We start from the raw sequence: 27,848 nt of genomic DNA on the forward strand, positions 1-27,848 counted from the left end.
ATCTCTGCCCCTCAGAGTCCTGGGGAGGATGGATGGAACAGGAGGAGCATCATGAGAAGGCTTCCTGTAAACTACGGAGGGTGAGGGGACGGAGCGTGAGGGAACGTCGTGAGATGGTCAGTAGCTTGGCTCAGGGGCTGGGAGGAGGGAGAGAATGGGAGCCTGGCCCAGCCGCAGGTTTTTCTGGTTTGGGAGCCAGTGTCGTCAGGGAGGGGAGCTGTAGCCTCTGGGGGAGCTGCCTTGGTATCCCAGAAGGTCTGCTGACTCATGCTCCTCCTCCTCGTCGTCTTAATTACTTCTTTTGTGCTTACAAAAGCAGCACATACTCTTTGTACAGAGAGGGCAGACAGCTCCTCCTGTTCATGTCCCTGCTGCTGCCATTTTGGCATAAGTTCTTCCAGTTTTTTCTTTGTCTTTTTTTTTTTTTTTTTTTTTTTTTTAAAGACAGGGACTCACTATGTAGGCCTGGCTGTCCCAGAACCCACTGTGCAGACCAGGCTAGCCTTGAACCCAACAGAAATCTGCCTGCCTCTGCCTCTGCCTTCCAAAGGCTGGGCTGAAAGGTGTGTGCCACCACACCCCTGCCCGGCTTTGTGTTAATGAAATTGTGTCTCTTCGTTAAAGAGAGAAGCCGGTTCCTTGAGGACAGTGTAAATCCTTGCAGAACTGTAGACCGCTTATTCCCTCTGACACCCAGTTGGGACTATGGCTATCCAAACCTCTGTAGGATGCTGCATGAATGTGTCTGAGTTTGTATCCACAAATGGGCCCAAGGGACTGGTTAGGACCCCAGACTCAAAGGCCAAGGCTACCCTGGTACAAGTCCCACCTTCCCCATGATTGGCGGCTGGCCGACTGTAGGCAGTTTAGCCTCACTGAGCATTTTCCTCCTTCCTCGGGGGTGGGGGTGGTGGAAATCATGACAGCAGATCTCCAAGGTATGGCTGAGGCAATTAAGGATGCTGAGCTCAGCACCCAGTCTGGCTCATCAAGGACATCAAGGATGAGCTGTTGCTAGAGACACACGAGAGAAGCCCCCACTCCATTCTAGGCAATTTATCCTCCTTGGATAATATGTGAGAGATTAGTCACAGGGATTCTGGAACTCACCCCCGAAGATGGGAAGTTTGCATCTTGAGTCACAAAATCGGTTGCACAAGCGTGGGATGGGACGGGAGGAACTAAGATTTCCCAGGCGGGGTGGAAGTTCCTGCAGCAAGCCTCCTCTGCATCCCCGGCTGCTGAGCTTGTGGGCATCGGAGGTGATGGGTTCTGAGTGAGGCTGGCCAGTCTGCCCGAAGCTATTCCTTTCTCCCTGTCCAACGATAACAGGCACAGGGGCCGGGGGCGGGGGCGGGCGCGCGCAGTGCTGGGAATCAAACCCAGAATCTTAGGCATGTTAAGCCTGGAGCTCTCTGCTGTAAAACCTCTCCACAGCCTCCATGTGTCTCCTTTTATCACCTCTCTCAACCCCTTTGGTCCTTCAACTTCCTTAGCCAAAGTGAAGGCATCAAAATCGGCCATTCTTTGAAGCCGGGCCCCTGGGAAGGCAGGAAGAGGCCGATCTTGCTCATCTCTGGTGGGGCTTGAGTTCCCTGAACCTTAGGGCTCTCCCATGCCCGCCTCCCCCCTCCCTACATCTGCCATCATGCCTGTTACAGACTGCTTGCCGCCCCGCAGCTAGAAAAATGTCTTATGTTTACTTTAGCCATTTTGAATAGGGAGGCTTAGGTGGGAAGAAGTCTCATTTGATTTTCAGAATCTGTGACTGTTTCCTTGGTGGCTCTTGGCAGATGTGACTGGGCTCAGGATCTTGGGATGGGGAGGCTACCGTGGGTTAGCCAGACATACCCTAAAGCCGGTGATAGACTGGCCAAAGAGAAGATGAGGGAGCAGTGTGCCTGTCACTGGCCTGGCAGGAGAGGACCCTGCCATCAGCTTGAAAATGAAAGGACCCCCAAGTTTCCCAGAATTCCATGCTGTGGGGGAGGAAAAGACTGAAGCCTTGTGCTAGGCAGAAGAGGCACTGGTCTCCCAGAAAGATGTGTCACACCGTTCTAACAACTTACCAGACCGCTTTACAGGACAGACTATCGCTGAGACAAGGGTGGGTCAGTGATAGGCAGGTAGGCGGGAGGACGCCATGATCCGGACTTCCTAGTTATGCATAGTTTTTGCCCTTTATTTAAGTCTAAACTTGGGGCTGCAGGAGACTCTGTGGAGTCATGTGTAATACATGCAGGAGGATGGCACATACTTGGGAACTTAGGCCTGAATTATGAGAAATTATCAACCTCATTCTTTAATTGTCATCATCCTGTTTACTCCTGCAAGTCTTGGTCCATCCGTTCAAGAATCTGCAATTAGCTTTTCATAGAACGAAAGTCCTTTTATTGCGCTTTAAGCTTCTGTTAGTATGGCAGTCATTTCTGACATCATTTCTTCTTCTTCTTCTTCTTCTTCTTCTTCTTCTTCTTCTTCTTCTTCTTCTTCTTCTTCTTCTTCTACTTCTTCTTCTTCCTCCTCCTCCTCCTCCCCCCTCCTCCTCTTCCCCCTCCTCCTCTTCCTCCTCCTCCTTCTCCTCCTTCAAGACAGAGTTTCTCTGTGTAGCTCTGACTGTCGTGGAACTCCCTCTATAGACCAGGCTGGGCTCAAACTCAGAGATCTACCTGCCTCTGCTTTGCAAGTGCTGGAAGTAAAGGTGGGGGCCACCACCACCTGGTTCTAAGGTTTTAAATTGGCTTTTAATGGTAGCCAGCTACTCACTTTAATTTCATTATCTGTTTCTCACTAATGTGATTCCCACTTTAATGTCTGCTTTTGAATTCTATTTTACTTGGCTTCCTTGAGCTTAAGTGCTTCAATGTCCTTAGTGGTTTTTTGTTTTTTTTGTTTGTTTGTTTTTTGTTTTTGCTGTTGTTATCTATCTATCTATCTATCTATCTATCTATCTATTGCTTTATTTCATGCTTTCATACATGTAGGCAAAACACCCATACACATAAAAATAAAAACTAAAAATTTGGGGGCACAAAAAGCCCCCTCACCCCAGAGCCTGAGTTCAAACGGGGCTGGAGTGATGGCTCAGTGGTTAATAGCATTTGTGGCTCTTGTAGAAGACCCAGATTCAGTTTTTTGTTTTTTTTTAAGATTTGTTTATTTATATAAGTATACTGTAGCTGTCTTCAGACACATCAGAAGAGGGCATCAGATCTCATTATAGATGGCTGTGAGCCACCATGTGGTTGTGGGATTTGAACTCAGGACCTCTGGAAGAACAGTCAGGGCTCTTAACCGCTGAGCCATCTCTCTAGCCCCAGATTCAGTTCTTACCACCCACAAGGCGGCTCAGAAAGAGTCATTGTGCCTCGAGAGCAAGGCCATCCAACACCTCTCCTGACTCTTCTGGGCTCCAGAATGTGAGTGGTGCACATATACACACTCAGGTGCTCACACATACACAATAAACACGCAAACAAACAAATCTTTTTTTAAAGCAGCAAACTCAAACTCACCTCAGGGCTAGTTTCTAAGAGGGTTCAGTAAGTCATAAGGATGATGGGTTCAGGACAATAATGTTTAACCCTTCTGAGGCTTTGTAAAAACCTGATGACAACAGGAAATAGGGCCATAGGTGGAAAACAATTTTTTTGTTTTGTCTGGATTGGTTAGGTTTTTTGGTTTTGTTTTAAATGTTTATTTATTTTATGTATATGAGTGCACTGTAACTGTACAGATGGTTATGAGCCATCATGTGGTTGCTGGGAATTGAATTTAGGACCTCTGCTCACTCTGGTCCAAAGATTTATTTATTATTATATGTAAGTACACTGTAGCTGTCTTCAGACACACCAGAAGAGGGCATCAGACCTCATTATGGATGGTTGTGAGCCACCATGTGGCTGCTGGGATTTGAACTCAGGGCCTTCGGAAGAGCAGTCAGTGCTCTTAACCGCTGAGCCATCTTTATGGATCCTTTGTTTCTTAAGACAGGGTCTCTCTAGTAGCCCTGCTTGTCCTGGAAGTCATTCTATAGATAGGACTGGCTAGAACACACAGAGATCAACCTGCTTCTGCCTCCTGCTGTTGGTGAAGGGTGTGCACCACCGGGCCTGGTGGAAAGCACATTGTAAAATGCAAAATCGTCTGCAAAAGCAATAAACACTGGCCAATGATGATGACGTTATGCTAAGTCCCAGAGAACAAGGAAGCCTGTCCTCCCAGGATGGGCCACAAGAGGGCGCCCTATGCCCCTAACCTGAGTCACCAGCCCTTTGTACCACGTTTCCTGGAGCAACCGCCCGCCCTTCCTCCTTTTTGTAAGTAAAGGCTCTCTAGGCTCTCCATCTGGGAAGAGCTTGGGTTTGGGACACTGTTCCCACTGTGTCCTTCCTTCCCAGGACAGAAGCCTGTGTCATGGCACTTAGGGATGCTTGTGAAAGTGGTCCAGCTTTAGGGTTCATACGAGGCGTGGCCTCAGGTACGCTGGCCGAATGTAGGGTCCTGATGAGCGCAAGCTGGGATCTCTTTACAGTAGGATTTCCTTGGCTGCTTCTTCCCAGGCACAGCTTGCACACAGAAGATTCTGAGTGGTGCCAAGGTGAATAAAGATGCCTAAGTAAGTAAGGAGCACATCTTTAATCCCAGCACTTGAAAGGCAGAGGCTGGCAGATCTTTGTGAGTTTGAAACCACCCGGGACAGCCAGGGGCTATGGAGAGAAACCTCGTCTCCCCACCACCTGCTTCCGAGAAAAACCTAATAAAATGGGACACCTCTGGGGTCCTGCTTATTGTTCTTCTTGTGCACCCCTCTACCTCGAGACCCTCTCAAGTCACAGTATGTGACTGTGACCTGCTGGCATCCAGCTGGTGATCAGTTCCATGAGACTTCAAATGGGAGCTCCAGAAGGAACAATGACAAAGATAATGCCAGTGGTCCTTGAGAAGCCTGTGGTGTTGGCTACTGTTTCAGCTGAGAAGACTGTGGCGTCCTGTTGGCTACTGTTTCAGAGCTGAAAAGCACAACAGTTGCAGAGGCATCCTAGGGCCATCTCTCCTGCTCCCTGTTAGGCACTCAGGTGACTGGAATGATTCCAGAGTCTCAGACCCCTCTTCGGGGCTTGTTCTGGGGGCACTGAGGAGCAATGTAGAAGCCCTTGGCATCTGGGGATGACCATGCAAGAGGGCTTGTTTTATCTAAATATAGTAGTTTGGGAGAGCATGTGTGGCATGTGACTGTTTGTGTCCAATTGGGTTGGGTTTTTACAAGACAGGGTTTCTGTGTGTGTAGCCCTGGCTGTCCTAGAACTCACTATGTAGACAAGGTTGGCCTTGAACTCACAGAAATCCTCCTGCCTCTGCCTCCAGAGTGCTGACATTAAGGGCATATGCCACCACAGACTGGCCATGTGACTGTTTTAAGTGTCTGGGCCCCTAGTGTGGTGGTGCGTACCTATAACCCCAGACCCTGGGTTTAGTCATGTTTTATTTATGTGCATATTTGTGTGCAGGTGCTCGTGGAAGCCAGCAGAGGGTGTAGGGTCTCCTGGAGCCACATCTCTGGAGTTACATGAAGTTGTGGACCTCTCAACATGGGTTCTGGGAACTGAACCCAGGTCCTCTGGAAGGACATCGAGTGCTCTTAACCACTGAGCCATCTCTGCAGCCTAACCCCATCCCTTGGAGGCTGAAGCAAAGCAAGTTCAATGACCGTGTAAGAGGGCTTGTTTTGTCTACATACAGTCGTTTGGGGGGATCATGCAGCGTGGGTTGCATGGTGAGACCCTATCTCAAAAGAGAATATCCTCGTGTGCTGGTTTTGTGGCCTGAGGTACAACTGAAGCTGTGTCGTTGCAAAGCTTGGCTCAGGGCCTGAGGTAACTCAGAATTGCACACGTGTGTGATGTATGAACATATGATTTCAGACTGTGTTCTCTGGAACAGATGGAGAGGGCTTACCATGTGTTATATCCCCCAAGTCCTCTGTGGACCGTGCTTAAACTCTAATGGTCCCCGTCTCCCACAAATCTCTACCCTGACGTCATGGCCTGGAAGCATCCTGAGACACCAGGAATGTGAAGGGCAGCTAAGATGTGGCTCCTGACTGCTGTCCCTGTACTGGTCTCTGGAAGTGTTGGCCAGGTGGAGGCACTTGGGGTTATAGCAGCGAATACTGGGAAGTTCTTTTTTGCCCCTATACTCCCAGGAAGAACGAAGACACAAATCAAAAGTCCAGTACTTTATTACTGTCACAGAACATAGAGAGGAAGGTGATATCCACCCCCTCCCCCCACACACACTATGGGAAAGCCACTGGGATGGGGGCAGCCTGAGGCAGGCAGGACTGGTGGGCAGAGCATAGGAGGATGGTGGAAATTGTTAGCATTGGCCGGATACTGTCACAGTTCCTGAGTGTGGCCTAAGGTCAGTGTCTTAAGCTCTTTCAACCCAGGGCTGCCTGTCTGCTAACTCATTGGGTCACAAGTGACATGGTGCTGGAAGTGCCAAGAGCCAGAGGGCGGAGGGTGGTGTTGCTATCATCAGCAAGTCTGCCGTCCTGAGTGGGTCAGCAACAGCCTCCAAGTGTGAGCAGAAGTGTGTGTGTGTGTGTGTGTGGGGGGGTCCTCTCTTCAGAAATGTCTTCTGGAGGCTTGCTAGGAGCATAGCCCCTGGGGACTGCCTGGTCTCTGGAGACTCGAGGCCACATCAGAAACGAGGGCTATGGAACTATGTGACAGTTACCTCTTCCACTGACTCAGCCAAATGGACTAGGGACAGTTTAGGATAGTTGGAAGGGTCATGAGTGTGTGCACGAGTGTGTGTGTGTGTGTGTGTGTGTGTGTGTGTGTGTGTGTGCACATGGCTAGTGTCTTCTGTCACTGTCTACCCTATGATGCTGAGACACTGTCTCTCGGTAAACCAGGAGTTCACCAACCCTGGCTGGGCTGCCTGGCTGGCTGCAGATCTCCAGGGGTCCTCTTGTCTTTCTCCCTACCAGCACTAGGATGCTAAAGGTGACCCCCCCCACGGCTGGCTTTCTACACAGGCACTGGACATCCGAACTCAGAGCTTTACAGATGAGCCCCCAGCACCTAAGTTCTAGTTTCCCTTTCACATTTATTTCTTTTTATTGTATGTGTGTGCACGTACGCATGTGGAGGTCAGAGGACACATTTCAGGAGTCACTTTTCTCTTCCCACCACGAGGGTTCTGGGAATTCTACTCAAGTCCTCAGATTGGTGGCCAGCATCTTTGCTGATAAGCGCCGTCTCATCCTTCCAACCCAAGTTCCATTTTATTGCTGGATTTCTATCCCTGCCTCTGCCTCCCGAAGCTGAGCTTAAAGGCATGTGGTTTATTTTTTTATTTTTAAAATTTGTTTGTTTGTTTTTAGCACAGTGAGCAAAGATTTACTAAGGAAAAAACAAGGAAGAACTCCCAAGAGTTGGGGGGCCGGGAGCTATAAGTAGTTCCTGCCTCTACTTTTTCTTTTGTCTCAGACATTCAATTCCACGCTTGAAATCAACCCTGGCTCTGCCTTTTGCTTTCTAGGCGACCTGGCTCTTGTTTGGGCCTAAGGAAAAGCCGACTGTAAGCCGGGAAGCATCTCTGGCAAGAACAAGGAAGGATTAAGCACGTCTGTGGTTGTGCGCAGGGATCACAAGGTGCTCCTGCAGTGGGAAGAGCCACCACTAGGGGCGCTCCAAGTCTTGTATTTTCTACCTTGAAAACTCGTTTCCCTGTGGCTGCCCTCCAAATCCAACGGAGATGAATGGCTTTTAGTTTACCTAGCTGATTTAATAAACTTTAAAAATAAATGTACGAATGACTTTCTTAATAGTGTGGATGTGGGTCTGTGGCCCCTCCTCACCACAAGGTCTACAGGGAAGGCATGTGGAGGGTCAGAGTGGAGGGGAGCCGTCTCATAGTCTGGTTTTCAACCACTGTGTCTTGAGACGAGTTTCTCAAGAGTGAGGCAGTTCTGAGCTTCCCACATCCAGCCTCCCTCCTGGGGATGTTAGGAAATATGGACAGGGCGGAAAGAAAAGCTATACAAAGGTCAGAAGAGAGCTCCCAAGACCGCTTACCTCCGACGAACCGCCTCCTCCTCCCTACTCCCCGGAAGGAAATGCCAGGGTGGGAGGGAGACAGATCCAGCTGCTAAGCCATGACCTCAAGAACAGTATTTCCAGGAATCCCCATCTTAGCATCCAAGGGATTCCTGGGAAAACTGGACCGTGAGGACAAGGTGGGAGAGAGAGAGATGCCTTCAGCACGTGCCACGCCCCTAGGGACCAGCAGTTCTCTCGGCATCCACCGTGGGGCGCTGTATACACCCTCCTTCCCGGGATGCAGCGTCCTGCTCTGGGAAGAGCAACTAGAGCTTTGAGTGGCTTGGAAAGTACCTTCCCTAAGGTCAGGAAGCATTTGGGACCAGTCCTCCCTGCCTCCCTCCCCCCGCCATGGTCCACGGGGACTCTGGCCAGTGATTATTAAAAGTCCGTTCCCAGGCTCTAGTGACCTTCTCGCTGCGGTCCTCCAGCAGGTCACTTGGCCTCTGATCCTCGTACGATTGTAAAGTGGCATCAAATAGGACCCACTGGATGGGTCAGGAGCCAGCATGAAGGCAGCGAAGCCATGGACGCTTAGAAATATGTATGAATGGTCAGGGGCTGGTGAGATGGCTCAGCGATTAAGGGCACTGGCTGCTCTTCCAGAGGTCCTGAGTTCAAGTCCCAGCAGCCACCTGGTGGCTCAGAATCATCTATAAAGGGGTCTGATGCCCTCTTCTGGCATGCAGGAGTGTGTGGTTCTGTCTCTGCTGTTACTACAGCTGAGAGTAACCAAGACCAGGGTGGGGTTTGTTCTCTTCTACTCTCCTCTAGGAAGTGGGTCGCCTTCCTCAGACCAGGCTTGGGAGGTTAGCAACAAATGGATATACCCCAGTGACTCTCCTCTGTTGCCCCTTGCCTCTCTGAAGCCTCTGGGACAAGGGCAGACATTTGTGAGATGCCAGCCTGGCTCAGGCAGTAGCACAGAGGCAGGGTAGAGCTCAAAAAGTGAAGACTGTGACCTCAGGCCTAATGTCTGGCATTTCGTGGTTGCAACGTGACAGTGTCGTATCGTTGGGTTGCCGGGATCCTGAGCCTCTACTGGGGCTAAGGATTGTTAAGGACTGTCTGATTTACAGAGACGAAGGGGTTTCAACGCAGAACCATATACAATGGCTATTCACTATGCAGTGTTGAGAAGGGTTCCGAGGGTGTGTTGGAACCTCCCCAGAATGGGTAGATGTAGCGTCTTTGTTAGCAGTGTCTTCTCTAGGCTGAGGAAGTAGAGGCAGGGTGTTGGTGCTGGCAGCCCCTGAATGGACCAGAGCTTACTGTTGTAGAGGGCACAAGAGTGATCGGCCCTGGTACAGCTTGAGCCCAGGAACATCGCCACAAGCTGCTGGAGCAGAATCTAGGGACAACCTATCTAGTCCGCTATCCCATGCCAACACTTACCACGTCCCGGTGACGGCTGCAGGACATCTTCTCCCTTCCTGAGCTACAGTGCTTCATCTCAGACTCCCAACTGACCAGAGATGCAGCACTGCACCTCAGGCTGGGAGACAGGCGCTCCGCACGCAGGCCGCGCGGCTTTCTTCTTGGGCAGGAGGAGTGTGAGCATGCGCAGTGGTCTGCCTCCTATCCGGGTCTTGGCTTACCCTGGAGCCCTCTGGGACTGAAATTTCCACTTTCTTGTCCTTTTGTCGTTTTAAGTTAGCTTTCTTGTGATAGACCCACCCATTTCAAGCATGCAGTTAATTTTTTTTTTTTCAGTGCTAAAGATGGAACCCAGGGCCTGCCTGCTCAACCTGTGGCTCCCCTGTTTGTGCCCCGCCCCCCATCCGTCTCTTTATGCACGCAGCACAAATGACTGCTAGTGAGAAACTGTCTCTTCTTTAGTTCTCAGGACATCTCCTTTATGGGCTCGCCCATCCTTTGCACTCCTGTTTCTCCCTAGCTCTTGGGGTATCCTTTTCAACTATGGCCACTTTCCTTCGTAAGGAAAGGGAGTCTGCTGGCTTCCCTCAACCCCCGGATCAAGGCCGCCGTTGAACACTGCTTGAGTGGCTTGCAACCTACCTCATCCTCTGTGGCCTTGGAGCGGTTTATCTCTGGGTCACCCCAGCTTTCCTCTCCAGTTCCCTGAGGCCAGGGTTCATATATTATGATTTGGGGTCCCTAGAACCTGCCGATGACTTTGCATGTGACTACAGACAAAAGATGACACGTGGTGACCATCTTCTGTGGCCACGGCTTGTGTGGGAACTTCGGGGTGAACAGAACACCCCTGACCCCCAAACCACCTACTCACCCTGCTCTTGCTAAGACACCCCCCTCCCCCAGGGTCCCCAGATAACCTTTGCTTCGTGGTGACTGCGGTGGCCTTGGTGATGGATGATACATACCTTCAGGGTTTTCTGAAGAGGGTAGGCAGCCTTTCCTCAGGGCTGGAGAGAACAGAAAAAAAAAGTGCGCCTCCATTTTTAGAAACCCCTTTGCTCCTAGGCCTCCCAATAGGAATCTAGCTCCCTGAAGTTAGGGGTGAGGTGCAGGGGCAGTGGGAAAAGCTTCTTTGATTTGTTGTTAAGGCCAGGAAACTTCTGCCTTCAGGCACTCCCCAGCCAATTACCATCTTCCCTCTGTCTGGACTCCTCAGACACTTTCCACAGCCCTTTTACCAGGAGATCTGAATACAGGACTCTCTTGAGTCAGAATGTCTTCTCCAGGACATTCCCCCACAGCTCCCATGGACCCTGGGAGAGGTGGCACTGAAGTTGACCAAGGGACATTTCAGTAAGTAGCTAGGAGTGGTGGACACAGCCTAGCTGGGTTGCTAGGAGCCTTCCCCAGGGTCAGCTGTGCCCAAAGCCCTTTTGCCTCCATTGCTTTTGCTTTCTGGGGAAGCAGAGGGAGTGGAGATCTTTGGGAGTCATTTGGTGACATACCATTTGGGTCGTCCCCTGCCTCTTTGTCTGCCCTCCCCTCCCCCTTATTTTCCCTTTTGTCCTTTCATTTTAGAAACAGAGACACATGTAGACCAGGCTAGCCCCAAACTCATTCAGTGTATAGAACTGCTGATCCCCCTGCCTCTACTTCAGGAATTCTGAGATTACACGCATAAGCCACAATGCCTGTTGACCTGGAGCCCTGTGTGTGGGGAGGAAAGCCTAGCTGTTCTGCCTCTGACTTCTTCCTGAGGCCTGTTTATTTCAGGAAGGGGCTTCAGGTCGGTGTCTGACAAGCCACAGAAGCAGATGACAGTGTGGTACTGATGTTGCATCTTCATTATTATTATTGTTTAAAACTCTGGCTGGTGTTAGCTTTCCATTTATAACAAGTATTCCAACCTAGGTACATAAAAGGATTCCCCTTACTCTTTACAATAAAATTGCAGTGAAAAACAGGACATCCACTGATTAGGTTTGGGGCGGGACAGCAGAGCCTGCTCTACCTTCTGGTCAGCTTTTGTGGCTGGAAATGATCACCTTGGTTGGAGGACCAGGAATGGGGATAGGGCATTCTAGATTTGCAGTCAGCAACTCAGAAAGGGGAAATGAGAGCTGCTGCCATCCCACCTTGGGATAAAGGAGAACGTGGCAAAGATTTTACATCTTCTTGGCGGGACACGAGAACTAGACAGAAGGTGGTCCATCTTCCTTAAGGAGACATAAATGGCCAGACAGTATGGAGAGGGAGGCGTTCAGCCAGGAAAGGTCTTTGCCTCTTCTTCCTTGACCCATCCCTGGATAAAGACTGTCTCATTCTGTCCCTGTGATTCTAGAATAGTCAAGCTGGTGAACATTTAAATGCACATATCCCCATAGGTCTCCAAGACTCCAAGGAAATAGAATTTTCCCCGGGGTTGGAGTGTAAGGCACCATGCTGGGCCTGGCCCCTCACCTTCAACTCCATGCCTGACATCTCAGTTTCTTAGCTCTCTGGGTGTGCGACAGCTCATTCAGCAGATCCAGAACCATCTCTATGTGCTAAGGGAGTATGTCCCTGCACTGCAGCCTTAATACTGTCCTTGTCCTTGCAGGACACAGAGGCTGAGGGGGAAGGAAGGCACCGAGGAGGGCATGGGGGCAGACTCATCGGAACTCTAGAGAGCCCGTGGAAAGACTGCCAAGAGCTCGTGGCCAGGGAGGTTCCTTCCCCCCACCCCTTGAGTAGCTCAAAAGGCCTCCTGGAAGGGGTGGGGTGGGGACTGGGATGGTGGGAAGGAACAGTAGGACAGGAAGGAATGCCTTTTTTCTCTGGGCCCATGAACATACACGTCCTGGGCTGGTAGGCAGAGCTTGTCCGGACCCCTGGCTCCCTCAAATGTAGCCTCCCTGAGAAGAAGTATTTGAAGAAGCCTTTCATTCACCCCAAGAAAGGCTCCTTCGCCCTCCCTGAGCTGCCGTTTCGAAGATGAGAGAGGCTTAGAGAGCCAAGCTCTATCTCCAGAGAGCAGGGATATTTCTCACTGGGCCCCTTCATCTCCCGTTCTCCATTCTGTTAAAGCGGTGGCTGAACCAGGTGGACTCCAGATCTTACCTGGCACTCTTCTTGGTACTGGTTGTCAACAGCTTGAAGGCCTGCTGCCAGGGAGTAGCCCGCCTCGTCTCCTTTTCCCATGTCTTCAGAAGATGTCTCCAGGCAAGGGGATCTCTCCCTTCTGTCCGTTGGGAAGCTCCCGGGAGGGGTGAGAGGAGGGGACGCTGAAGGAGAAAATAAACAGTGGTTGTCTGGATAGTCTCGCCAGGCCTAGGCAGGACGCTCTGTGGCTCCTGCCCTTATATGGCAAGGCTGCTCTGAGCTAGGAACCCTGCCTGTCATTCCCACCTCAGGCACCACTCAGAGGACTGAGGGCCACCACTGGTCACCTGGGACGCTGCTAAGAAGGCGGACAAGACCTGGCACGCATGCTGGGAATCACCTATACACACCGAGCAGGCTTATCTTGGCTTTTGATTGGTGTAGCCGGTGGGAGGGATAATCAATGAGAATACGAAAAAGAATTCATCCTCAGCCAGCTTTGAGATGAGAGTAATCCGCTCCTCCATTTTGCAGAAGAGAAAACAGGCCCAGAGAGGCTAAGGACAACTACGCAACTGAACAGGAAATGAGGATTTAATTCAGGCTGTCTGGTATTGGGGCCTGGTATCTGACCTGGCGTTCTGAGTTGACTGCCTGGATGCAGCATAAAGGGGGAGGATTTGGCTATCACGTGTGCTCTGTAGAAAGTCGATTGTGTTGGAGGTTTGCCCCTGGGAAGCCAGGGAAGCCCCAGTGTTCTACAACACAGCCTCAGAGGAACAGTTCCTTAGACTGGGACAATAGGCTATTTACTGGTGTCTTCAGCATATGACACTGGGCCTGCTGCAGATTAGGGCCTCATAGAAGGGACGTGGGGAAGCACCTGGTCACAATTGCAGCGTGTTTTAAGGATCAGATGAAGCAACAGGTGGGAAAGCACAGAATATCTTTAAGATGGCTTTCCCCCTCCAAAGTGGCCTCTGGTGTCTCCCTATGCTGACGCTTCTAAATGAGCTGTTCCCACTCTGTCCAGCTATGGGACTCAGGGCCCAGGCCCTAGATTCTGATTGGAAACCTCAGACTCGGCCCAAGTCCCAGGCTAGCAGCAGGGACCGACCCGACCGTGGGAGAGGCTGTGGAGGGAGGCCCAAGCGGGTGGAGGGGGTGGGCTGCTGGGAACAGCTCAGAAATGTGCCTCACACAAGTACTAACATCCTGTGTGCTCTCAGGCCAGCCCTGGAACCTCCCTCACCCCATCCATCATCCTGGCATCTTCTGCAAGGCTCCTTCCTGGGGCTGGATGGGGGGAGGGATTGGGGGGCTCAGGGCTGACTGTCCCCATGCCAGAGAGAGTGCAGCTGGCCACTCTACAGGCCTGCTTAATGTCAGCTGGCTGGAAGGTCACCGAGGAGGTGCCTGCAGCCTCCTAATCCAATTTGTTTACACCAGTCTCTGCAGCTCATTGGCTCCCAAGAGGAGACCGGGTGCGTGCTGTGTTGGGGGTGCACGTTCACACACATGTGGGGGCTACACGGGGCTGAACAGGTGGGCTGTGTTATACAAGCCTCGTCTCCCATCCACAGAACCGTGACTCCTTTCTGCAGCCCTGCCTCCCCATTTCCCCCTCCCTCACCTCCAGTCCTTCCTCTGTTTATTCCATCCCTGATAGATCTGTACCAGACGCCTCTACACAGCCTGACCTCACAATTCTGAGTGTGCTCCTCCCCCTCTGTGCCTCAGTTTCCCTACCTATCTTATGGAGGCTCCACCACTGCTCTTTCCTGGGTGCTATCAAATGCAGGATGCTACATGCTCAGACCCCAGCAGGGCTGAAGGAGCACCTTCACCCCTGGGAGCTGCTTTTATCAATAGCACAATGCTTGCCCAGAGCCCCGGGCCCTCAGGTGCTGCTCCTACAAAGCTCTTCCATCTCTAAGGAAGGTGGGGTGAAGTGGGAAGTGGGGTGGGAGATGTTCTCATGCCTGTTGGGTCTCCTCTTCTTTGCTTTATTACCCCACTGCCACCCCAGCCTCCAGCATTCCTGAAAGGCCACCCTTTGGCTAGGTTCTGCTCTTTGAGACTCCCGGCCTTGGTTTCCTGGTCATTCTGAGCACTGGGATGGGGAGCTTGTCTGAGGGTCCCTAGTTATGCCTAGAGCTTCCTAAGTTGGAGTGTCTAGGGGGGGCGGTGGAAAGGAGCACTTACAGTTCTGGGAGCTGGGCGGCTGTTGCTGTCCCTTTTCGGCTTCTCAGGAAGGTTCCTCTCTGGGGCTCTTCTCCAGTGTAGGAGGAATCCTACCAGCCATCACTCTTGCCTGAAAAGAACAAAAGATCTGGCTCAGTCAGAAGTATGCTGGATTACTCTGTGGCCAGGGTGCTAAACTCCAAGGACCTGTGCCTGACCGTGCTCTCACAGAGACCAAGAAAGGGCCGGGGCCACTCCTAGCCCACAAGCCTTGAGCTGACTTGCTGAGGTTTCTCAGGTCCCCCTGGAATTGTCCTTTGGGCCTTACGTGGCCACGATTCCGGCTCTGTCCCCTGGTTTTCAAAGGAGGACGCCAGGGCAGCTCTGGAGCAGAGTGGATCACCTTCCCCTTGGACACTGCAGGACTTGTCGGTGAGAGCTCTGTTCTGAAAGGGCCAGAGGCCAATGGTCTCACCTCATGTCCTGAGTGGGATATGTTGAGGAGACCACAACTTGGGGCTAACTTGGTGACCAAGACTGTAACCGCCTGCAGTAGCTCAAGGCTCTTGGCCTGTAGAATGACCCCAGAATGGTGCATCTACTGTTGAAGGGTGTGTGTGAGTGTGAGGTGTGTGTGTGTGTGTGTGTGTGTGTGTGTGTGTGTGTGTGTGTACAAGGGTTTGCAGTTTGCTCGAGCTAATGACCAGTATCCAAGGCAGACAGACAAGAAGCCAGACTCAGCTGGCTCGTCCCTGAGCTTGGTTAGATAGAAAGCAAAGTTCACATGGTCAAGATCATTGCCAGAGCCCAGACCTTCTTCCACGGAATAAGCCGTAGCTGTTCCTCAGGGAGAGATTTTTCTACCTTAGCTCCCTCTGGCAGTTCCCTCCCACACACAGGTTCCACGGCTCGGCTCTTGACTCCAGGATCTGATTGCCACCATATGCTTGGACAGAATCAAGGAGAGACGGGCCCTGCTTTTGACTCTCATCCCTGGCACTTCCCAGCTGTGTCTGAGGACCCTTAGGAAGACTTGGCTTCTGATAGTCAGAGGCGGCAGAGAGGAAACAGAGGCAGCTCTGGCCATGTGATAAGCCATGAATACATGGCTGCAGTTTTCTATCATTAGCCTGGTAAGCGCAGGGACAGGGGGACATCTAGAAATGTGGATACTGACTGCAGGAGCCACCGCTGCCTGGCCCCTCCTCATGTCCCCTCCTGCACAGCTTCCCTTGGCTTCTGTTCCCAGAGCGCCCTCAGACCCTTGTCACCCTGTAAAGTTCACCAACCTCACACGCTCCCCGCTTCCTCCCCAGGGAATAATGTTCTGGGACTCTTGAGCAAACCCTGGGAATGCAGCTTGAGGTCGAAGCCAGAAAGCGGGTAGGGGGAGGGAAGGAAGAGAAAGGGGCCCCTGGCTCCTCTGGAGCCCCAAGCCTTGCCTCCAGCAGCTCAGACCCTGGGGAGAGAGGACGGTCCTGAACACCTGGATCCCTAGCTTTCCAGGGAGGGCAACATCTGAGAAGAGGCATGGCTTTCCTTGGCTTTTCCGAGCAAGGTGGAGAAGAGCTGGGAGCTCTGGATGCACACACACACCCTTGCTAAGAATGTTTGTCCAAGTCTCATTAGGATCTTTCTCAGTGACATTTGACAAGTGAAGAAACCGAGGTTCTCAGAGCTCACAGCACTCCCTTAAGGTCACCGTCACGCAGCTCATGAGTCTAGGAGTCCCAGTTGGCCCCATGCAGTCCAGCACACACTGTCCTCTCTCCCCTGAAGCCCAGATTGCCCCGCTTGTCTTGGAGGAAAGGAGCTTGAGAACAGAGAAAGCATTTTCAGTAGGAACAGAAACCACCAGGCACTGGAAGCTACGCTTGTCTTGTCCTGGGCGTCGCTCTCTCTCCCTTTCCTATGGCGTCCCTCTCTTGTTTGTAGGATATTTGTTTAAACAAACAACCCCAAGCCCCATTGCCATTATAAACATTTTGCTTCTGTTCTATCTGTGTCTTTTGGGTTTGTGTCTATGTTTGTGTTCCTGTGTGTGTGTGTGTGCGCGCACGCATGTGTGCAAGTGCATGTATGCATGCGCTTGCACATGTGCATGTACATGTACCAGTAGCATGAAGACCAGAGATGACCATTACGTGTCATGTATTGTTCAGTACTACTTTTTTTAAATTTAATTTAAATATGTCTCCATGTATGCAAGTGCTTTAGAGGTCATAAGAGGTGTTGGGTCCCTGAGGACTAGAGTTACAGATGGTTGTAAGCTGCTGTAGTTATTAGGGATTGAACCCTGGTTCTCGGCGAGAACAGCCAGTGTTCTTAACTACCGGGCCATCTCTCTGACCCCTCTACCTTATTTTTTGACACAGGGTCTGTCTCTGAAGCTTGCTGACTTTGCTACATTGATTGTCTAGCAAGGTCAAGGATGCATCTGTCTTCTCCTTAGCACTGGGATTATAAGTGCTGTCAGAGGACCTGGTTTCTGTACAGGGGCTGGAGATCTGAAACCAGGTCCTTGCCTTGTGCTTGCAAGGCAAGCACATTACCAACGGAGCCACAATCCAGCCCATCTTGCCTGCTTTGTAAAGAGTAGGAGTCTCCAGAGTTGTAGGGCTTTGCAGGAATGTTCAGCCTTCCTGGATATCAGGTACTGGTTTCTTATGAACTGTTTAGGGCACGAAGATTAGCAGGCAGGGATAAAGCTCCTACAGATAGAATTCCTGCAACTTATGTACACAGGTCTTTGGCTTTCTGGGTGTCAGGAGCATGCAGGACATGGTGGCAGAGAGGGGGACTTCATGGTGTCAGGACTCTCCCAACTCACCCTTCTGCTCACCCCCCTTTCCTCATTGCTCCACTCAAAGCTAGTCTCAGTGAGCTGCATCGGGACCTGAAATCTCGGGGCATCCTGGTCTCGCACCCTCGTAAACTCTGAAGCACAGAGAGGCGTTGCAAGGGATACAAAGGAAGTACTTGAAGTCAGGGATCCAACTGACATCCAGCTATTGACTGAAGGATGTCATTGGTCGACACAGGGGGCCTCTGGGAGGAAGGGGGAGCGGAGAAGAGGGCCTTAAGTTCCCTGGCTTTGAAGATGGAATAATCATGACTTCCTTCTTCAAATAGCTTTGGTTCTTCCTAGAAGCCAGATGGCGGATGTTTGGAATGTATGTTGTAAATACTGTTACAGGAGGGGGTGGGGTACAGATGTGTCACTTTCTTCAGTAACAAGAAAAAGATCTGAGGGAGGGGCAAGGAGGGGGAAGCTGGCTGAGAAAGGATCTGGGAAGGGAAGGGCACAGAGAGGAGAGAATTGTGTGTGTGTGTGTGTGTGTGTGTGTGTGTGTGTGTGTGTGGTATAGTGTGTGTGTGTGGTTGTGTATGTGTGGTGTGTGTGTAGCATGTATGTGGTGTGGTGTGTGTGTGGTGTGTTGTGGTGTATATGTATGTGTTTGTGTGTGTGTGTAATGTATGATCTACGTATGTGTGGTGTGTGTGGTGTGTATGTGTGGTGTGTGTGGTATGTGTAGTGTGTGGTGTGTGGTATGAATGGCATGTGTGTGTATGTGATGTGTGTATATGGTATGTGTGTGGTGTGTGGTATGTGTGTGGTCTGTGTGTGTCTGTGGTGGTGGGGTAGATACTGATGGTCACAAAGGAGGGTAAAGGGAGCCAGCAGCAGCTGGGGAGGGGGTTGTGGTGCAAAGGGGCAGCTCCATCTCGGGTTAGGAGTAAACCCTACATCTAAAAATAACTCAGCCGTTCTCCCAGCAGGGCTGGCAGCAGGGTTGAGAAAGGCACACTTGTCCTTTTATGGTAAGAAAAAATCCAGATTCTCAGAGGCAGGCTGGGCTGGAGCCTACAACTCTGGATGAAGCCCAACCATGGGGTCTAGGGTGGGATAAGGCTGGTGGGGCTGCAACTTGGTGAGATTTCCTGGTCTGAGTCCCCTAGTGTATGTAAAGAAAGAGCCAAGGTAGGGGCAAAAGGGGCCCCCGGGAAAAGTTGTGTTGAGCTGCTAGATGCTGGTATTGGATCCTGGGTATCTTTTGTTCACACAGTTCCCTGTTTCCAGGTAGGGAAGGAGATTAGATATCGTGTGCAGGAGTTTGAGACACCGAGGGACACTGACCCAAGTTCATACCAGGTTGGCTTTTGTGCCCATTGTTCTGGAAAGCACTGTAGACAGTAGAAAGAGCACTGGCCTGGGAGTCACAGACCCTGCTCCTCCTCAGGTTTTGACTTGCTTTGATGACCTTGAATTCTCCGCTGACCCTTTCTGGTCTTAGCTTTCTTCACTGGTATAATTTTTATTTATTATTTACTTCACTGTATAGCTAAAGTTGTTATAGACCTCACTATGTAAACTAAAGTAGCCTCAGATTCACAGAGATCCATTTGCCTCTCTGTCTTTCAAATGCTGAGACTAAAGGTATAAGCCATTATGTCTGGCTGATAATTTTAAAGAACTTCCCAGAGCATACACACACTCTGCCTCTGCCTCTGCCCCTCCACCTCCCCCCCCTCTCTCTCTCGCATACGCACCCCCCCCCCCAGTTTCATATTGCCTGTCTCAGGCTCACCTTGAACTCACTGTGTATCCCGGGCAAGCTTTGAGCTCACAGCAACCCTCCTCGGATTTCCGAGTACCGGACTGCAGGCGTGAGTCACCACGCCAAGCTTGCGTCCACGCTTTTTCTCTCTCTGGGAATTTCTTGGCTGGAAAGCAAAGCTTGGGCATAGAAGAATCTGTAGGCTGCTGTTTTCTTCCTGTGGCCCACCCACTTCCTGTACCAAACCCCTGGGGTAAATCTCAGATGGGTGAGGCAGGAGATTTTAGAGGGAATCCTCTGCTCTTCTGGCTCCTTGGGTCCAGACCCTGCTGAACACATGGACACCAGAAGGTACCTCTTGCTCAAGGTCATATGGAGATCTAGGCAGCATCCAAAAGAACCAAGGACTTTCCCCAACCTAATCTTGGGTATCTCTTATGCAGGAGGCCCCCTCCCTTTTGTAGTTCCTTTAGCTTGGGAGCCATCTCTGGCCATATGAAGGGACTTGGAAGTCGGATCAGCAGGAATTGATAGTAAGTCACAGTCTCCATCCAACATTGGCTAGAAGGCAAAGGGGCTCTAGAAGATGCGTCCACTTGGACGGTGTGATTATGGGGAAGTCTTTCCGCAGCTTCTTTATCATGGGCATGAGGAGATAGAATTCCGATGTGTATACACCAGGAACATCTTACCAAAAAGCCACAAGGATACCAAGGGGAGGACATCAGAAGGTGTGTTCTGCTGTTAGCCAGCCTGAGGCAGGTCCTCCAGGACCTCCAAAGCCTCTTCCCCACACCCCATGCCTTTATTCAGGGAAGCCTGGACCCCCCTCCGCCTAGCTTGAACCTGGGTTTGGGAAGCTCTACTAGTGAGCATCCGCACCCTGCCTGCCATTGGCCTGACTGATGCCTAACTCTTGTTCTAGGACTCCCCCCAGCTTGGTTTTCCCTGGGCATCTTCCCTGGACTGCTCACCTCCCTAAGCTCTAGAAGGCAATGGGATACCAAGAGCTGCTCCTGTATCTTAGTTCCCTAGACTGACTTTTGTGACTCAGCCCAGGGAAGCTGTTTGCTTCCCTCACCAGCTTCCTGCCACAGCCACGGCTGGGGAAAAGATGGGAGCAGAAGAGGGAAAAACTGAGACATTTTGGTTCTAAGTCAGCTGCTTTCCTGTGACCCTGCTGGAATCTCCACACAGACTCGCTGGAGCGTGTGAACAGGCTCCCAGAGACTTTGCCCCCCCTCCCCACCCTGGTCTCACTCCTGCACAGTGGGGAGGCTATTGGAGGAATATGGTCCCTAGGGACCTTGTTCTCATAAATAGGCTCCAGGTCTCTCTGGTCAGCCCTGGAGTCCCCTGGGAAGACGAAAAGATCACTGTAGGATAAAAGGAAATGGAGGGGGGCAGGAGTCCAAGAAGCCCCTGTGCAAAGCCAGGGCAGAATTGACGTCATCTCTGGCTAGAATCTGGCATGCAGGCAGCCAGGGACTTACGTTCCATGGCTGTCCCACGGCAGCCTGCATGGGCATGTGAAGCTGCAGGCTGCTGGTGGGAAAGGCCTCACGGGGTCACCGCTGCTGTCATCGTTCTGTGTCATCATTGCTAGTCTTGCATACTTCTTGGGATCAGAAGCTCACTACCTCCAAATCACCTCCTCCCTCTTTGAGCAGACCCCTCTAGTGTGCAGATGCCTCTGGCGTCTCTGGGCCATGGTCAGTTCACCTGAGAGGGATGGACACCTTAGGCTTTTCAAGGTTGGTGGCTGAATGCTTGAGAGCTACTGGCTCCAGGAAGGCAGGCAAGTGGCAGTTGTTATCATGGCCACTACTTATGCTATCTAGGGCAGCAGCCTGTTTTAACTCGTCCCCATTCCTGTTTGGCTAGGAGAAGCAGAGGAAGAAGGGAAGAGAGAGTTGGGCAGGAGGGGCAGGGTTCTATCGATCACCCTCTCTGTGATACAGCCGGGGCTCCCTAGGGATATAGATTGACGTGGCTCTTGAGGAGGTCCTAGTCTTGCCCTCGCTCACTGTTCCCTCTGCAGGACTCCAAAGGCTGTGTGGAGAAAGAGCTGATGAGGTCTCCAAGAAGACACAGACCACCCAGCAGGTGTGCCTTAGAGTGGTCTGGCCAGGGTCTGCATTTTCTACCCTCAGCTGGGCTGTGGTTGAGAGTGGAGGCGGTGGGGGTGAGGAGACTCTTTTTATTCCGTCAGCATAATTATTCTTAATCTAGAAGGCACATAGCTTCCTCCCAAAATATCATGTGCCCCATAAAGAAGGTGAATGCTGGAACTGGTTCAGATTCATAGCCGTGGCTGGTTCTCGAAAATAGCAGCTAAGCCAGATTTGGAGCAGAGTCCCAATTTTGCCTATTAGCCTGCCTGGCTTTGAGCAAATGATCAGGTCTATCTCTCTGAGCACCTGACTTACGCAAAGGATGAAGGTACTTACCTCGGGGTATTGGGCAGGGAGGCCTTGATACATAGCAATTTGGGTTATGTAAGAGATGGACATGATGGAAACAGAACACATGACCTGGAGCCTAGCAAGCGCTCTAACATAGTACCGTGAGCTAACACATCCCCAGTGTGACAACTGTTTTCTGAGACAGGATCCCATGTAGCCCAGGCTGGCCTTAAGCTCACTGAGTAGCTAAGTATGGCCATGAATTCCTGATCTTCCATTCTCTACCTCCTGAGAGCTGCCATGACAGACACGTGTATTGTGTTAAGAATTGTTACTTGTGAAGGAACAAAAGCATATTATTCCTTAGTATCCAAGAAGATAGAATTCAGCAGGGCATACCCACCCCAAGAAGCTGTGTGGGGTTATAGCAGCTACTTTTTTCTTACATAATCCCTGTGTGTCAGTCATTACTCCATGGGTTTCAAAGGCTTCCACTCCTCTAATCCAAACGGCTCAATAAACCATCCTTGTTAAGTACCTTAATCTCCCAACTTTGCAGATGGAGCTATGGAGGCTCAAGGAACCCCAGTTGCTTCCAGGGAAAAAAGGAAAAAGAAAAAAAAAAAAAAGCAAGATTCAGAACCAAGTAGCCTGTAGCTGACCTGGCCCTGTGACCCCACCTCCCTGTGACTTCACGCTATTTTTATAGCACCTTGATTATAACTGCCTCGTTCCTTCATCTTGGACGTGGGGGACACCTCCACCCTCCAGCCTCCGCAAAACTCTGTATCTGCAACAGACCCAAAAAGTAGTTGAGGGAGCTGGGTTGTGTGAGCCAGGAGAGTGGACAAGGTCCAACTGTGCATCAGGCATGGCTCAACCCAGAGCAAAGGTTTGTGGCGGTGCTGGGAGACTGCCACCAACAAATGGCTGGCCCTAGAGCCCTCGAAATGTGATTCCTGTGGGGCCTGTCTAAACAGGCTGTTAGCTGAGGCTGCCCCCTGCCTCTATCCACCCAAGCCCTACAGCTCACCCTTGGGTGATGGGCCCAGGGTGCATCAGGACGACTGCTACTCAGCCTTCTTCATGGTCTTCCTAAGTGCCTGTGTGAACAAAGATCAGCAGCTTCCTTCCTTCCTTCCTTCCTTCCTTCCTTCCTTCACCCCCACCTCCAAGCCCTTCTCTTCCTTTCTTTGTGGTGCTGGGAGTGAACCAAGGGCCTCATATATGCCAGACAAATGCTCTACTACTGAGCTACATCCTCAGCCCTCATCTTTACATTGTTTGGTATATACAAAAAAAAGTATGTAATGTATATATTTCAGGAAATCCCATCATTTCTAGTGTAGTCAAGGGGAGGTCCACTTGGGGGAAGTAGCCTGATGACTTCTCGTGTCGTCTTCCAGCCACACCTAGGACCCAGCAACCCCACTCCAGGTACAAACTGAGAAACTCTGGCCTCTGTCTGTGTTCAAAACTGAACAGAAAACAGAGGGCAACACTTCTCACAACGTCTTCTTTTCCTCTTTTGTTCTTCTTCCAGGATATAGCCCTAGCTGACCTGGTTGCCTTGAACTCACTGAGATCCCCCTGCCTCTAACTCCTGAATGCTGGGATTCTAGGTATGTGTCACCATGCCCAGGTTTCTCATGGTTCTTTGAGCCACCCAGGACCTGGAAGTGACAAGGCCACCATCAAGGACCTTGGAGACCTACTCTAGGGAGTCTTCTCAGCTGGGGAGTCATTCAAAGCTGGTTCAGTCCATGGCAGCTTGAGGTCTGGAACGTTCTCCTCAGCAGAGCTGTATGGATTAGCTTTTCTCTAGCACTAGCCAGGTAGGAGAAAGGACTGAGGTTGGCCACAGAGCTATATTGTGGCTGCGGGGACCAGTGAGTCTCCTCTGTTCTTTTGTCAAGACTCAGAACAAATCCTGGGACTAGAGTCTCCCTCTCATGTCTGGCTTCCTCATAGCACTCAGGGGGTTGGGAAGGCAGCTAAGAGCATGAAGGTGAAGCTGGGTTGATGCCTCCTGCCTAGTGTCTAGTGGTGAGACGTTGGGTGGGCTGTGGTTTCCTTCTCTCTAACCAGGGATGTTGGAATCAGTCAACTCTTGATGAGAATAATGGAAATAATAGAAACCATGTAGCTAGTGTCTGGCTCTGGGTGGGGGGTGGCCCCATATATATTTTATCTGTGAGATTCATTGGACACTTCCTAGGAAGACCGTGGTGGCCGGAGCAGAGCGGGAAGTTAGAGGGTCTTGCTGGAGACAACACCCTGGGGCAGCCAGCACACATGCACAGGGTCTGACCTCTCTGTAAAATGGGAATAACTGCACTGAGCTCCCATGGTCCTGCAAGGCTTCAATAAACGTAAAAGTCTCAGGTTCCTGGACCTCCTAAGCGCTCAACAAATGAAAGCCATCTATTGTTTTTATTCACAACACCTGAAGAATCCCCTGCCTAGGCAGCCATACATTCTGCCCCCACTCTGTTGTCAGCTAGAGCTATGCTTTCACCCGGAGTTTGCAGTTCCTCAACTCTGTCCTGATTGCAGGGTTGATTCCTAGCTTCAAGCAGAAGATGGGCTCAAAGGGAATTGTCTTAAGCTCGTCGCTCTCTGCTCCTTTCTTTCCTCCGACTGGGATTTGTCCTATCTTTCTCTCTCTCTAGGGTGCTCTGGGCATCTCTTCCCTCTATCTCATTTCCTCTCCATAAGCATAGGTGAGGCTTATGCCCGTTTGTCGGAACTTAGGCTATTCCACAGAGGAAGGAGCCTAAGTTGAGGTGGCAGATGACGGGATCAACCGCTTCTAATATGTAAACAAGCCAGAGTTGGACCCTCCCGGGGGGAGCTCAGTGCTTCCTTCAGAACCATATGGCCTTGGGTGACCAGGTACAAGAAGGCATAGATGTTGCACAGTCTGAAGCTGGAGGTCTGTGATCCATTCTGGGCCCAAGGTGTTGGATGCTGCCTGTATTCCAATCTGAGCGCTGCCTGGCCCCACAGTGTCCAGCACAGGCCTTCCTTCTAAGGCCCTGGAAGCTCTCTGTGATTTCTTCACTCCATTCCTGCCCTGAGGTCTTGCACACATGGCTTATTGCATCAGACATCATCCCTGTGCCCACCAGAGGTAGCACAGCACCCTGGGGAAGCCAGATCCTGGACTTCAGCTAGATGCCCTGGGAGTGTTCTCACTGACACTCAGCTCAGCCTCGACAGCTCCCAGGGCTTTGACCAACTGCGTGGACTCAGAGTCTATGGTCAAAGATGGATGTAGCCCAGGAATCTCCTGTGGGGGATTTCCCCCAAATGGTTCAGAAACCACACTATGTCTCCTGACTATGTCACATCTAGACAGGCAAGCTGGCTCAGCAAGGGATAGGAACCTGCCCAGAGCCACATAGTCCAGCACTGAGCACAGATCTGGGATCAGAGCTCAGCCCCTCCCCCTCCCTTCTACACACAGCCAACATCCCATCCTTTTAACCCCGGTGTCTCCTACTCCCGGGAGGGGGGCGGGGGGGAGTTGTTGAGCTTACACGACTGCTTCTCCAGTCTTTGTTTATGGACCCATTAGTTGGAAACAGTTTTCCCCAGGTCCTTGGCGCTGAGGAGTGAGCACCTGATATAAGGTAGAGACAGGGCAAACTGCCAAGATGTGGCACAGTGGGAGCTTGGCCTGCCAAAACCATCAGCTCAGCCCCTAACTCCTCAGTCAGCAGGAGCAGCCAATAGGCCCATAGGCCCAGCGCTGCTCAGGGCTGGGTCCAGTGCTTAAAGATCACCAGATGCAGCCCTGGCACAGATGGGGAAACTCAGATCCAGAGAGGCAGAAGGCACAGAGCAGTTAGACAGCAGGGACAAAGGCCCTTGTAAGAAAGCCCCAGAGACCAGCGCAGGGACCCATGTCTGTGGCTGGCCCTTACCTTGACTGGTGTCTGGTCCAGGGATGAATCTTCGGAGGTGGAGGCCCAGTCTATTTGGGGTGTGGTTGTGGGTGTTATTGCTTCTCAACTAAGTTCACTTGGGTCTGGCACCTCTTGGTGCTACAGGGGCATTTTTAAGCAACTGGCACTGGAACCCCCCTCAGCTCAGCCCCTTGCCCGTGGCTCTCTGGCCACCGAGGCCTCGCTGCCTTTTACCTTATATGAGCTGAAGAAACGAGCCTGGTGTTGGGGCAAGGCGGGTGCTGCGTCCTCCCTGGGTCCCCCATTGGCCAAGGCGCCTGCCACGTGACTGCCTCGCCTTGACCTGCCCCTGGTGCCGAATGTTGCTTTTACCCCCTAAGGAAGGAGTGGTTGACAATTTTCATATTTCTTCTAAATTTGGAGGTTTCAGACAATGCCGAGGGCTTGGCTCCAGCCCCCAGAGCCCATGTGGAAGTTATTAAACTGGAGAAGGGCAGCGGGGGGAGGAGGAGGTAGGGAGGAGAGGAGGAAGGGAGAGGGGGATGGACTTCTGAGGGCTGCCAGTTGTCAGCCTGGGAACTCGGCAAACTCCTGGGAGAGAGCTGTGTGTGTGTGAGAATTTCCTTTTTCTCCCGCTGCTCCGAGTCCCAGGACGGGACAAGGGGCCCAGAAACGTTTTGAGAATCCCCTAAGAGGAAGACACCAGTTGAGTTAAAGCTTCCGGGACTCAAAGGGTGATGGGAACGGGTGACACACGGAAGGCCTTAGGGAAGGCAAATATCTTCTCCAGAAATCTAATACCTTGAGCGGCTGCTCCTGTCCAGGGCCCAAACAGTGAGGTTGCCCAGATAGGGCAGGCTTTTGGAGTCAGGCATGCCCTGCTGGGAACTCTCTTGCCCTAAGGAACAACCACAGCCTCTATTTTTCAGTGTCTCACTGTATGGACTAGGTGGTCTAAAACTCTCGGGTCTCAGTGTGGAGCTTACAGGCTCAGCTCAAGGCCTGCTCCCGGCTTTCCTCGAAGACACCATCTCTGAGAGATCTGCGGGCTATCTCAGTGCTCCCTCCCGCGTCCTCCTAGGACTCACCTCACATGATCACACTTGTCTGCCTGGTTTACCACAGGCTCTCCTAGGAGTTGGTGACTTCCTGGACCAGCTCTGAGTCTCCAGGCTTCCCAAAGGGGTTGGTCAGAAATGCCTACGAAGAGACTGCATAAGAGGCCTTGCTTGGCCAGTGAGTGGAAAGCTCGGCTCTGAGGCCTGCAGAGAGCTCCTCCCAGTGGCCAGCCATTGCCTCTGCCGAGGGCCTTGCCCTTCGAGGCTCAGAGTTTCCCATCAATGTCCACACTAGGTGGCTCTCCACTGACTACTCAGTCTGATATAGGCTTCGGGCTGGGCAAGACCCAGGGCGACTTGGCTTTCCCTTTCCTGGGGCCATACTCTACGATCTGCTCCTATTGTTCACTTCCTGCTAATAACAGACTTATGCCATCCTGTGTGGGTCCAACCAGGGGGTCTTAGGGTATGGAGCGAGACATCAGAATGTTGATTTGGGGGCCAGAGAAGAAGCAGGGTCTGTCTACATAGCTTTGGCTGTCCTGGTACTCACTATGTAGATCAGGCTGGTCTTGAACTCAGATCCTGTTTGACTCTGCCTCCTGAGTGCTGGTATTAAAGGCACATGCCACCACGCCTGGGCCACACTATTGATCTTAATTGGCTCCCAATCAACTAGGAGAATAAAACACTCCTCATCTACCAACTGGTCCTCAAGGAAGAGATACCTGGATGTGGACAGGCCTGTGTCTCTTTCTGCCTTTACAATATTCAGCTTTGGGTGAGGGAACAAAGTTATCTGTGGCACTCTGAATTTTCATCTTTGTGACAGTAAGATACTAGCCACTCCCTCTCTGCATGGCCGTTGAGGATTGGCAGGGTGGTAGTACATCCCTGGGGGTGGGGGTGGAAGGGTGGTGTGAGCAAGAGAAGGGGAGGGGGCTGGAGCCATCCTGGGCTCAGCCTCTATCCCTTGATGCCTGAGAGGCTAATAATGGCCTTCCCTCCTCCTTAGAATGGAGCTGATGAAGCACTCAGTTCCCAAGGGCTTGCCACATAGCAGTTGCTGTTGAAGTCCTCGCTTCCTTCCGTGGGCTGAGCGATAACTACCCATCTGCTTTCACTGGAATGCAAGTGACAGGTGCTGGGTGGAGAAGGC

General features: G+C 51.5%; 2 long non-coding RNA genes and 2 other non-coding genes across 4 annotated transcripts; 1 reads left to right on the forward strand and 3 right to left on the reverse strand.

Moving 5' to 3' along the window:
• Bvht (braveheart long non-coding RNA) lies at positions 1 to 7,833 on the forward strand. Its single transcript, NR_045420.2, has 3 exons — positions 1 to 116; positions 5,511 to 5,713; positions 7,552 to 7,833. It is a non-coding gene; the product is annotated as a braveheart long non-coding RNA (long non-coding RNA).
• Carmn (cardiac mesoderm enhancer-associated non-coding RNA) lies at positions 6,226 to 25,886 on the reverse strand. The gene is made up of 5 exons (NR_045402.1): positions 25,650 to 25,886; positions 14,778 to 14,886; positions 12,591 to 12,754; positions 10,255 to 10,498; positions 6,226 to 6,828 (listed from the first exon to the last, which is right to left on the reverse strand). It is a non-coding gene; the product is annotated as a cardiac mesoderm enhancer-associated non-coding RNA (long non-coding RNA).
• Mir145a (microRNA 145a) lies at positions 8,173 to 8,242 on the reverse strand. The gene has a single exon (NR_029557.1). It is a non-coding gene; the product is annotated as a microRNA 145a (primary transcript).
• Mir143 (microRNA 143) lies at positions 9,544 to 9,606 on the reverse strand. Its single transcript, NR_029601.1, has one exon. It is a non-coding gene; the product is annotated as a microRNA 143 (primary transcript).
• Positions 25,887 to 27,848: the final 1,962 nt, after the last annotated feature.

The sequence above is a fragment of the Mus musculus genome, chromosome 18 (assembly GCF_000001635.26).
Source record: "Mus musculus strain C57BL/6J chromosome 18, GRCm38.p6 C57BL/6J".
Classification (NCBI taxonomy): domain Eukaryota; kingdom Metazoa; phylum Chordata; class Mammalia; order Rodentia; family Muridae; genus Mus; species Mus musculus.